General features: G+C 38.0%; 1 long non-coding RNA gene across 1 annotated transcript; it reads left to right on the top strand.

Annotated features, from left to right (window-relative positions):
• Positions 1-3639: 3639 nt before the first annotated feature.
• LOC310984292 lies at positions 3640-5027 on the top strand. Its single transcript, XR_014595299.1, has 3 exons — positions 3640-3795; positions 4663-4877; positions 4983-5027. It is a non-coding gene; the product is annotated as an uncharacterized lncRNA (long non-coding RNA).
• Positions 5028-13662: the final 8635 nt, after the last annotated feature.

The following is a 13662-nucleotide window of genomic DNA, read 5'->3' as shown; positions in this document are numbered from 1 at the left end:
TTAGATCTGCTGAAATGGTATTTAGATGCATTGAACAATTCTCTACAACTTCATTCTCCTCTTTTCATCATTAGAAAAAAAAATAAGTCACTGATTATCCAGTAGGTTAAAGATAAATTATTAGGGGTGGTGCATGGCACAGTGGTTAAGGCGGCCGCCCTATGTAGAGGCTACAGTCCTCAACGCAGGCGTCCCCGGTTCGAATCCCGCGTCGGGCAGACCTTTCCTGCATGTCATTCCCCCTCTCTCTGCCTCCCCCTTTCCTCTCTATCTATACTGTGCTATCAAATAAAGGCAAAAAACGCCAAAAAAAATATACTAAAAAAAAAAAAGATAAATCATTAGAAGGATCAGTTTTTGTTTGTATGCTCACTGTTAATTTCTATGTGAGAGCTACAAAGAGTTATGATTAGTGATTAGATTGTGTACTGACTCACAGAAACTAAGACAAGTCAGTGCACCTCTCACCACTATCACCATGCTCACCTTGAGATAACCTTGCAGTGTGTTGCCACTGAGAGAGAGAGAGACAAAGGCTTTAGTCAAAAAACAGGAAATCTTGTCACAACTCTCCACTAATGCTCAACCTGCTTTATTTTCCACTCGCTGTGAGTTGTACTCAACACATCCAGCTGAACACTGTCTAACTTCCTCTGAGTATAGATCTCTGCTTCTTGCCTTGTGCGACTTTCTTTTTGCAATCACTCCTTTTTCCTTTTGCTTTGTTAAACTGATGTGTGGTCGACGCAAATGAGGGGAATGTAGCAATACTGTGTTTGCCCTGACTTCTTCTTCTCGGGAAGCAGAGAATTCAACCAACACATCTCCAAGCACCACACCCACTCCTCCTCCAGCACCCCACGAATCTGTCAAGTCCTCACTTCCAATCATCACGGCAGCTACCGCCGTGACTTCAGACCCCCAACCAACTGGCCTCACGCTTCCACGCACTGCACCAAACACCACCCCGAACCTAACTAATCCCTCTGGTAATGTTTATAATATGTTTGTACTGTAACTATGCTAGTGCGACATGATAAAATCCTGATATGGTAGTTCATGGTAGCATCACGTCAGGTAAGACTGTTGGCTGTGAAGTTATTGCTACCTGAAGGTGACCTCTAGCATGCTCTCCATCCTGCAGCCGCTCCTCCTACTCCCACAAACAATCCCAGCACCCAAACAGACTCTCAAAGCATGACCCCACCTGCAGTCATCCAGCCTCCCACCACCACCACCACCACCACCACCAACACCACCACCCAAGGTTGGAACTTCCTCATTTATTATAAAGGATAATGTTCAGATTATTTTATTCATGTGAGTGTAAACAGGGGACAGTGACAGCAGCACTGCTGAGGTTTGGGTTACTAGTCACTCAGAGATCACAGGTACTAAATGATTCTTGAAACATAAACAAATATTAATGTTTTTTTTTACTCTTTTCTAATTTCTTTTAAATGCATCCTCCTGCTCCAGAACCTCCAACATGTGAGTATCAGTTTGAAAGATCATTCACTTTACAATTTGTTTTCCAACACTTGTAGTTAATTTATTTATATCCAGTGCCAGGGACTATTATTTTTACTTTAATTAGAACGCAGTGACAGTATGTTTATACAACGATTTATAGTTTTACACTTAACAACCACTACTGTAACAACTGATGTTGTGTGCAGGTTCTTACACTGTAGCAACCATCAAGTTTGGCTTCCAGATCGACATTACCAGCTCTGCCTCTGGTAACTACACCATAAACTTAAAGGAACAAGGCCAACCAGGAGAAGGAATCACTGTCCAGCTTTTCAATCAAAGCTCACATCAAATCAAACACCTGAAGCCCTGTACTGAATATGAGCACGATGTGACATATCGTGGTGTTGATGGAGAAATAACCTGTAGCCACGTTGAAGATAAAACTACGACAACTGGCATTAGTGAGTAAAAATGATTCATGCTGTTGTCACTTTCTTTTAAGAATTGAAACTGTGTGGGTAAAAAGTGGAGACATTTGTGCATCACTTGTGTGTTTCAGGTAAAGAAGACGTCAGGCAAGACATCAGCTGCAGCCCTGGTCATGTTTGTTACAGGAGTGACTGGGACCTCACCTCTTTACAGTCAACACCAAATAAGAGTCCCGATGTGCGATGTGATGATAAAACATTCTGTGTCAAACCTGATTACGATGACATTTGTTCAGACTTAACTACAAAGTTCACATCTGGAAACTGTCCCGATTCTTCCTTCAACCTCACCACAAGCATCCCTGTCGGTATGTAAAAAATAGTCTATTTTATTTTGAAATGCATGTTCTTTGACCTTGGTCCATCATGTTTTGTGTTTTTTAACTCTTTCATTTCTCCACAGATTTCTTGAAGGGAGTTAAAATAACTCCGACTGCTCCCACTGAACTCCCTGCAAATATAACAACAAAGTTTCCTCCAAACTGTAAAGGCCTCTCTATTGATTACACCTGCTTGGGTAAGTGATGAAACTAGAAGTAGAGAGACTTTGAGTGTCACCAGTATTAGACATGGATTTACATAGAAACAGAAACATTTCAGTTTGAAGCTGAGGTCTTACTCTGTGGTCTCAGTGAATCAGTTCTAAAACAGTTATTTACATTTTTCTGATTTAGTCCAATTTCCACCTGATCATAAAAGACACTTGTCAGCTTTGAGGTATAAATACCAGTTACTGAAGAAATGCTGTCATCCTCATGTCTCCTCAGAAAGTGGCAAAGACCATGAGCCTAAGAAGGAGTCTGAGCTGGAGCCTTTCACAGACTACAACTGTACTGGTCAGATCAAGGACGACAAAAACAACACAATAAAAAACACAAGTGTTCATGTCAGGATTGACTGTGGTACGTTGATGTTCACTCACATCCTCCTCAGATACTATGGAGTGAATTACTGTGAAACACCAGTACTCAAGTCTGTTACACATGTCTGATGTTCCTACAGATTTTGAAATAAGTAACAGACTGCAGGACAAAACCAATACATCTCTTCACTTCACCTGGGACACAACCAGTCAGAAGTGTCACCCTGTCCCTGATAACCTTTCATATGACTGCAGGTGTGAGCCAACCGGTCACAGTAAGTAAAATCATTTAATGAACTCTTTTTGAACGCTTTTTTATTATTATTATTTTAACAGGAATTAATTTGTAGTAGCTGTTGAAGATTCTGTATCTTGATACTAAAATATACTTTGAATATCTGACTCATTCATGGAGCTACAGTGCTCCAGACCAACACTTCAACATGTTCATTGTTAGTAGTTGTAAATGAGATCAGATCATACACCGTTTGTTGAAGAGGATTCAAAAAATTAACATATAATTTGACAAAGAAATAATCCAGTGATTGTATCAAATCACTGGGAAAGAAAGTTTTCGGTTTCCACATGTTAATTGTCCCAGTCTGATTTTCTATCAGTACATTGTAACTTTCAGAGACAGAACTGGTGATCTACAAGTGATGTGCAGAAGATATTCACTGATTGAAGTATTTTCTGTTGTCAGGGCAACTTGACCAATAAACAACAATCAGCTGTTTTCTAAACCCTTGATGTTGTTGTGTTGCTGTATGTAAAACAACAAAACAAACTAACGGCCTGTGAACCTTACAGTAGGTCCAGGGACACTCAGCTACCTTCGACCAGGAAGAAGATGTGATGTCACTGGACTGAATCCATTCACTGATTACACCTGTAAAGTCCGTCCCTATTACAAAGGCATTCAGAGGGATGCCACACAAACTGAATTGAGGGAAACAACTGGTATTGGAAGTAAGTAACCAACAAAGTGATCACAGCTGATTTTATAATGTGAATCTGTAACACAAAAACTGTTCTCAGTCAAAGTCTGTGCTACACATACAGTACATGTCAAAAATGGAGTTACTCATGTGTCAGTAAAAGTATCTGTGTGAAACAACAAGAACCAAATAGCTTTGACACTGTATGTAACTATTTGATTTTATAATTATATTTTTTACAATTTTATTATTAATTAAGACACTTGTGATAGCTTATTGTAATTCTAAGTGAATGTAGAATTACCGATTATGATTATGAAATGTGCACTTTAAAAATTAATCACACTCTCAATGCTATTACTTAAATTAAATATTATAAAGTTATTCAATAAATGAGTGACGTAGGAACTGTGTACACAATATGTACCAGAAATACAGAAAAACTACACGTCGGAACTAAACGTCAGTAGTTATTTTCTGTTATTCTCTGTGACACTGTAGAAATCTACCATCTTCAGTCAGTCCCGACCTGTTTGTTCATCACTGTCCAATATAGAGTCTAAAGAGTGGTACATTGATCATTTACTAGGAAACATTCAAGTTTATTTAGTTAGAATAAACCCTCAAGGTAAACGATGAATCAACAAGAATTCAATAATCACCAGGCGTCAGCAATTTTTCGAAATAACTATTCTGTTTTCTCATACAGTCATGAAAGTAATGAAATAAATTGCACAGGAAAAGTACAACATAATAGTATTTACATTTATATTGTTAAAACTATGCAGTGTTTTTTTTTTCATTTGTGGTTCAAACTAATGAAAATATCACTCTCTCTGCGAATATGTATACATTATTGTATCTGAAGTTTATTATGTTTTTCTTCACATTCCTACAGAACCGGACAGTATTCCACATGATGTGTTAACAAAACAACCAGAGCACAATGTAATTGACATATCCTGTAAATATTCTGGACGTTTTAATGGACCCGAGGGAAAAAATAAATTCAGAGCAAAACTTCTTCTGGGTAATAAAGTTGAAAAGAAAGAAAATCACAAGTGCCAGTTTGAATTCAAAGACCTGAGTTATTCTACAACTTATAAAGTGCAGGTTTGTGAAATCTTCCTTTTTAGTTTCATTAGTAAATCACCACTTTATTCTTCAAATTTGTTCATATGCTGCTAAAAATGATAAAGGGATTCTCTGTCTTTCCAGGTGACTGTTTTCAACAGCCAACTTGAAAGTGAACCTGCTGAAAGGACAGTTACAACTTTCTGTATGTACTATTGTAAATAAAACCACAAATTATCTAGCCTAGAAATCTAGACGCACCCTAGCGGCAGCGGCAGTTTGAACATATAGACTGGCTTGTCAGGCTGCAAATTATCTTCACATTGTTAAAATTAAATCATTTGACACGTTTTGTTCAGACTTATTCTTCACACATCCATATCCAGTCATTGTGTCCTTAACACAAATGCGATCTGTTTTATTTACTTTTATTATCATTTTACAGACAACGACAAAGCTGTCATTGGATTCCTTATCTTTCTCATCATCCTCACACCTCTGATCTTCGTCATCTACAAAATCGGGAAGCGGAGAAAGTCTCAGTAAGAATTACTGCATATATCCGTTTGTGTCTGTAACTGTTTTGTTTTACACAAGTACCCAGCAAAGTCAGCTGATTTTATCATGTCAATGAAAAGCTTTTTGCACACAGAGGAGAGCAACGTCAAACTGGTAGAGAAACTCCTGCACACTTTCTTCTGACTTGAAACTTTTTCTTTTTTTGTGAGAAGAAAGTGTGTGGGAGTTTCTCCACCAGTTTGATCATGTCAGTCTATAACATAAAAATATTATTTTATTTTAATTTGATGTATACAGTATGCTGTACATACATGATGAATATGAAGTTACTAATGAATAGTACATATTTGTATGAAACACTCAAGAATAAAGAGATTTGAAACTATTCCAGTATTTGGGGAGAAAAGTAAAGTCTTGAGTTGTTTTACAGAAATCAGCATTACAATCAACCCGGTACAAGTCTCAAGTAAGTCTCAAGTCATTTTTTCTTTGGCAAGTCAAATCAAATTAACTCAGGTCACCTTATTACCATAATTTACTGTTTGACTCCATTTTAATACATGTTCATTTCATTTGAAACCATATTTACTTCATTTACTCAGTTTTCAAACAATATTTAGTTACTTCATTACAGTTTTTTGTCTGTCAGCCTCCTCTTACAGTACTGATGCAGTGCTAACTTTTTCAGCACTTTATTTGTTTTTCAATGCATGAAAAAATGGACGTGTGGCTTGAGAGCCTATGAAAAGCCTCATATTCAATATCATCACAAGAGTTAGTCACACCACGTAAGTGTTTTTGCCCAGCGGAGTTTGATTTTGGCGAGTGAGGAGTGACTGGGTCTGAGGTGAGTTCAGCTGCAGCAGCCTGAGTCTGAGGAGACAGAGGGCCGTCCCGAGTCCCGAGTCTTTACCTTCCAAATCCAGTCTCAAGTCTTTTCTCTTTTGTCAAGTCAAGTCAAAAGTCATCGAAACAGCGACTCAAGTAGACTCCAGTCCAAGTTGAGTCCCCATCTCTGCAATCAACCACAACTCTTCCACTGATTTTCTGATCTTCACCATCAGTATCATACATACTGTAGCTGCTACATCATCAAACATAATTTACATGAAGAAGTGCATAAAGTTCAGAGAAGAGGCTGATTTCAATTCTAATCTTCATAACTTCCACTGTCACATTGTGACTATATTTTTTCTTTCATCATTATCAAAAATAAAATGCTTTGTTTCACATACTGTATAAGATTTGTTTCACAAGATGAGGGATTTTTGATTCCGTAAGCAATTAAATACTGTATATTCCTCTTTTCCTTTCCTTGTTTTATTGTACTGTAGTGTACATCAGTGTAATTCTTTAAAGTCAGTCTTTTACTATTTTCTCCACAGTGACATGAGTGGAGACATGATGGCATCAACAGCAAGTGAGTAGACTTTAGGTTTCCTATCTTTCCTATAAATTACTTTGACTATAAGCAACAAACAACATTAACATTTAGTGGCTACAAATGATGGCTGATATTTTAGCTAATAATTATATAATATAATAATAATTATTCATCATGTTATTGATCCTGAGTGCTGTATTGAGATATTACAAAACGTATACGCACTGTGGCAAACTACAGTGATCAGCAGCTTAAAAAAAAAGACATGTGTGTATTGTGTATTAAATTGTTTAGAAGTATGTAATGCTATAATCTTTGACAAACACTAACATGCAGTATTTCCTGTTGGGTTTTTGTTGTAGTTTATGAAAATGTACCAACTTGGAGGACACCATAACAAAGATTTCTGATGAAGAAAATCCAGATGGAGCTGCAAACCACATCATTAATTATTTCCTCTGCTTACAAGATGTTTAGTATATAGGGGAGCACTTCAGTGCCTCATCCCATTTAGAGTTTGAATCCAATTCATGGCCCTTTGCTGTTGTTGCCCCACTCTCTCCCATGATTTCCTGTTGCTCTCTAACTGTTTATCTCAAATGAAGACCTGAAAAGCCAAATTTTGATCTTCATGAAATAGTGCTCAGTATAAAGCGTGTGTCTTTAATTTAAAACTTTTCATTAACTTGTTGTTATAGGCTAAAATCTCCATAACTGTGTTTGATGTTACCGTTAATTCCGGACTATTGAGCACACCTGAATATAAGCCGCACCAGCTAAATTTGAAAAGAAAATAAATTTTGTACATATATAGGCTGCAGTTGAATATAAGCCGCAGGTTTTTCATGTTGTAACATGAGATATTTACACAGAAAGACAGTAGCCAAGCCTACACGGAAGATGTGTGGAACTATGCAAGTCCGCTCGCTTTTCAGCTGTTTTGGTTATGCTCCTCTTAGCCATGTGCATTTGTTGACAACGAAGCCGGCGAAAAATCAATACGGAGCGGTGGATAACGTTACATAACATATATGATGTTACGGCGTGTGTGTTTGTGTAGTCTTAACCGTCATGAACAAAACATTACGGGTTACGGAGTGTGTTTGTGTCGCGGGGTGCAGAGACAAGAGCTGGGACACCAGGGCAGCGTCCAGGTAGCTACACTGATGTTACAAAGTTGGTTTTCAGCCGTGAGACACCAGGTGAAGACAGAGAGCCTCCATTCTCACTCATAACAAGTCACAAGTCATGTAGTTAAATCACAATTACTCCAGAGCTTTTTAATTAAGGTAAAAATGTAGCATAGCCAGTGGGAGAAATCCTGCTTATGCTTTTTTTCAAACTGTGCCTGAAAATCGGCAGTACGGCGCTGGCACAGCATCAACACAGCACCAACACGACAGTAAACACATGTCTGTTTCACTTGCGCTTCCTGCTAGAGCGCCCCCCAGAGGACGTTAGCCAGTAAAAATCTATAAATTAGCCGCATCGTTGTATAGACCGCAGGCTTATAGTCCGGAAATGACGATACTTGAATATCTATGGTCTCTATGGTATTTTTATTCACTCTGAATATTTCTGTGACTTTGAAGTTGATATTGTAACTGGAACTTGATCATTTTGTATTTTCTGTTTGTTTCCAACTCTTGTGAAATAAAATTAAACCAACTAAATCTCAACCACACTTAAAGTTGATGCTGATTAATTTGCTGTTGACTCTTTCATATGAACAGAATTGCATTTTATTTAACAGAAAAAATCCACACCATAACAATAGTGCCTCAGTGCGTTTGCCCCAAGGCCCTAATTAATAGATAGATTTCATGGGGATTACAGTGAGAGTAGTCTAATTGCGATAAATGACGACTATTGGTCGACCAAGAAAATCTTTGGTCGTGGGCAGCCCTATTGTAGTTTTCATCATCATCAACACATATCACACATCAAACCCAAAGCTGCTGCTAACGTGCTGGTCCCCATGATACAGGCTGGGCTGGAACTAGATCTCATGTGCTGAACTGTTTTAATTTTCAAATATTGAATATGTGTTGGTATAACTTAACTTATGTATATTTTCAGGTCAGTATTACTTTCATAGAAATCTGACTGAGAATCTGAGAAACTATTCTTACTCAGTACAAACTTGATCAAACTTCATTGGTGCAAAACCGTCTTAATGTGCAGGTTGGAAACAGACTGGTTAGATGTTTTCAGAAGTGCATTAACCACAGCTAAATGCAGCTCTGAAACATCCTGGACTGAACCTGAGCTTTGATGTAAAATGCTGTATTGTCTTCATAGATGATGTTACTAACATGCAAATGCATATGAACTAGCTGTAGATATTACACAAAATAAACCATAATGTAGGTTTGCATTAGGCAGCAGAGGTGAACATCTACAGATGTATTAAAAAATCAAATAAGGAAGTAATTGAATAGTATAAAATTGTGTTGACTAGAACTAAATTTCATTTGCTCCTCATAAATATTAACAGGTCTGGCCTTGTGTTATTAATAATATGTTCACTGTAAAGACAACAGAAAGAAATAGCCTACACACATGTAAAAAGTTGTCGTATGCACTGAAAGGACTTAAAAGAAAGTTCAGTCTATAGGTTAACTGTTGATGTTATTTTCCCCCAAGACTGTAATTCAGAGGATATTCCAGAGAATATTCTGGTCAGTATTTGTCCTTGTTTCGGGTTGCTACAAAAATAATAATAGTCATACATTTGCATAAAGCAAACATCTTTGTCCACTCCCCTGTTGATAAGAGTGTTAAACAGTTGAAAAACACCCCTCTTAAGGTAAATGTAGAACAGAAAATTATGTGTGCGATTTATTTATTGTTACATAAGAACAATCATACAATTATTGACAATTAAATATTTGAATCAACCTACTGCCCTAGTTTCAACATATCAGTAATTTTGTAATTTGACATTAGTTCAGGAAACTAACAATGCACTATTCATGTGTCTAAAAACCGTCATATGACAGACACTTCTGATTAAAAAAGTCAAATTACAACGGCATGGACAGAACAAAGTAACAAACTGACTAATGGGGAAATGTAAAGACAGCAACAATGTAAAAACAGATGTGAGGTTAAGATAACAATAGACTTCCGGTGCCAGAAAGCAGGAACTAAACTTCCTGACGCCAAAGTAATAGATAGATTCTGGGTGTGATATCAGCCAAACTTACTGAGGTGAGGTTTGTAGCTGTCAAGAACAAGTCAAGGTGCAACAATAAATCATACAATAGTTAAAATTTCTGTAGACTGGAGTGTACGTTGCGAGTCCACACACAACTCCTGTAAATGGCAGATCTCTATGGACTCAGGATCCTGCTGCTCTGGACCGGGATCATCACTTTGACCAAAGGTGAGTAACTATGTTCAATGTTGATTTAAAGGACATCTTTGTGAAGTCAGTTAATTGACAGATGATAGCGTTGTCTTCGACAAGTATGTTCAGTTCAACGAGATCTAACAACTGAAATAACTTTCATCAGAGCACATCACTTCTCCACAAGAAGAGTTTTTAAAAAGAGCAGCGATCTTTCATCAAAAGAAAAAAACACTTTGCTTGCCAATTTAAAAGTAGAATGTTTAGGTTGAAATCAGTCTACCATAATTTCTCAAATAAAAGCCGAGTCTCAAATAGATGATCCCTTTTCCTGGCTGGGTCTGGCTACAGGTTTTAACAAATAAAAGATAGTCTCAGTTTGTTGAGGCAAATGCAAGTGACAAGTAACAAGAAGCTAGGTCAATTTCTATTTTTTGTGAAAGTTCTTGTGAATGTACAAAACCTCTCAAAGCGCACAATCGCCTCTTTGAACAGTTTTGAAGTTGCTTTGAGAGTTCTCAACCGGCCTGAAAATCAAGAACTGATGTGGTCTGACCCACGGGTGTTGAAGCCGGACTAACAAACATTAATTCTCTACCTGAACGTGCCCCCCCAAAAAACAAAAATTAAGCCTGTGGCTAAACCGTGACCGTGACCCTGACTGAGTTATTTGTATGTTTTCGACCTAAACCCGGCACGTCCAGTCGGGCTGGCCCAGCCAGTTGAGAACTCCACTGACTCCGGAGCCAATTTACATGACCGGGGCACGCATTAATTTAGAAGAAGTTTAATCTGCGTTTTTAAATTTTATCTAAATAAATGTGTGCTCCAAATCTGGGTCTTTCCTTTTATTCTTACTTTACTCAGAACGATTTAATAATTTCTTCATAGATGATGTTACTAACAGGCGAATGCATACAGTATCAAATAGCTGTAGATATTGCACAAAATAAAACACAGTGTATGTTTGCACTGGCAGCAGAGGTGAACATCTAAAGATACTAAAAAATAAAATAAGGAAATAATTGAATTGTATGAAATTGTGTTGTCACATCTAGAAATGGACAAGAACTAAATTTCATTGGCTCCTCATAAATAATAACATGCCTGGCCTTGTGTTATTAATGTTCACTATAAAGAAAACAGAAAGAAATAGCCTACACACATACTGTATACAATCAGATAATGTGGGAAGTGTTTTTATGGAATGAAATTATGCACTGAAAGGACTTAAAAGAAAGCTCAGTTTCACCAAGCTAGTGTATTAACAGTCGCTGTTATTTTCCCCCAAGAAATTCAGAGATAACTCCATTTTTGATTTCTTAAAACAGACAGGTGAATGATGTAGAAAAACTGTAAGTCACTGCTGGTGGTGTAAAGTGAAGGTTCCCACCATTTAAAGTAATGTAAATAGGTAGATTGTAAACGTGTTCTTGTTCACATGAATTCAGACCAGATGTGAGTTTTAGGATGTGGTGAACCCAGAACCTGCAACCACTGATGAGATTCACAGCGTATACATCTAGAAACCCTGCATCGCATTCAGTAAAAAGAGAAAAAACAAGTGAATAACCTTTCATCGTCCCCTCTCTACAACCCCTTTTTTGCAAACTGCTCTAATTTCTAGCTGTGACAGGTCTCGGGAGCCTCAAGACTTTGCTGTTTTCACTTTGAATTAATTTATTTGGTATTATGTATTGTCATTCTACATTTTAATTTAATTGTTAAAATTCACTTCAGGTCCGATTATTGCTGGGCAAAACCCCGGAGGTAAGTCATAAAATATTTGCATTTACTATGTGTTTTCACTGTCATCAAATTGCATCATATGAACATACTGTACATTAAAGTAGAAGTAAGTGATATTTTTGTGCTAATATAAGACTTAAATAGTTATATCTTCCGACAGCAATCACTTACATAGAGTGTTTGGACCGAAACACGGGTCTGTCAGTCCCTCTGCTCTACTCTGAGCCGAGGAGAAAACTTTTCTCGTATCCTACAATTTTTATCCAATGAGGAGAGAGAACGGCATGCAGGGCTGTGTGTGCAGCCAAGGGATGCGCCTGAATGTGGTGACGTAGGGACGAGGACTGTTATGGTGCGTTAAAGGCAACCCGTAACCCCCGTTTTTCCGACCTGTGAAGTCGTACCAGTTCGATCTGGTACGAGTTCACGGGTCGTAAGTTACGAGTGGCCGTTATAGTGACTTTCACAGGTAAAACCGGTCGGAAAAACACGAGTGGGTTGCCTGGAACGCTACAAAGTCGTGTGACTTGAAGCTGTAATTTACGGTTTCAAAAGCCTGCCTGGAACGCAGCATTAGCCGAAACGACCGGATCGCTTACTTCTGCTTTAATGTTTTTTGTTCTCTGTTCCCATTAAATTGTTAAATTGCAACTTAGAGAAAGACAGAATTAGCATATGGCTTACTAGTCACTCAGAGACTGTTGGCAGTGAAGTATTCCAACCTGAAGGTGACCTCTAGCACACTCTTCACCCTGCAGCCCTGATCCTACTCCCATAAACAATACCAGCACCCAAACAGACTCTCAAAGCAAAACCTCACCTGAGGCCTGTACTACGAAGCAGGTTCAACATACCCAGGGTATCTTCCAGTTACTCAGTTTAACCTATCAAACACAATCAGGCTAAACGGTCACACAACAGTGGTTATCACCTCAGTAAGTCAACCCACGGTTTTCCAGTCTAGGTATGAGTGTGTGCACATGAAAGGGGTGGAGTTTGCAGCAACTGACCAATCACAAACATGGACACGTCTGACAGCAGCTGCAGCAGCAGAGCAGAGTATTTCACTTACAAGGAGCAGACAATAATTCTGCAGCAATATGAAGAGCGGAAAGATCAAATCCAGGCAAAAAGCAACACAGTCGCTGCAGCAAAACTGAATGTGCTGCATAGAATTAGGCTACTAACTGTGTAAATGCCTCAGATAAGCTTAATATCTGTTATTGTGTGGATTTTTTCTTATTATTATTAGTGTGAATGCTGGAAGCATTCACAATATTGTTATTCAGTTCGGCCATTTTCTGCCTTTCTTCGGCATTTAACTAGTCCTTCATACTTTGTGCTATTTCAACAATTCAAATATCAAAATGTTCAGCCTTTTCGGGACAGGTGTGCTATGTCTTTTCTCTTTTCAACTATTCATACTTTTTGCAATATTCAACTATTTCTGATTTTTTTTTCCCCATAGAGAATGCATTGGAACAGTCTTGAAACTCTTCAAATCTTCTTACTTCTTTCAGCCTTTAAAGTGTCCACATACTTTCAGCTAGAGACTTCATTCAAATTCTGAGCTGTAGACAAACTTCTAATGTAATCATCCTGTATTTACAACTTTTTCATAGCTTGTACCGTTTTTGAGATAAATCCTTTGTGACGTCATCGTAGAGTGCAGCAGATCCAAAAAAGCGACTGGAACTTTTCTTCTGAAATTGCCAGCAAAGCTACAAATGACACTCTACACTCATGATTTTGGAAACAGTTTGTAGCCACGCTTGTCTTCTGTCTCACAATGCCGCCAAAAATGCACAGACTCAGAGAAT

This window comes from Trachurus trachurus (assembly GCF_905171665.1).
Source record: "Trachurus trachurus genome assembly, chromosome: 4".
Classification (NCBI taxonomy): Eukaryota; Metazoa; Chordata; class Actinopteri; order Carangiformes; family Carangidae; genus Trachurus; species Trachurus trachurus.
The sequence above is the reverse complement of the archived record's forward strand: the minus strand, read 5'-3'. Positions and strand labels throughout refer to the sequence as shown.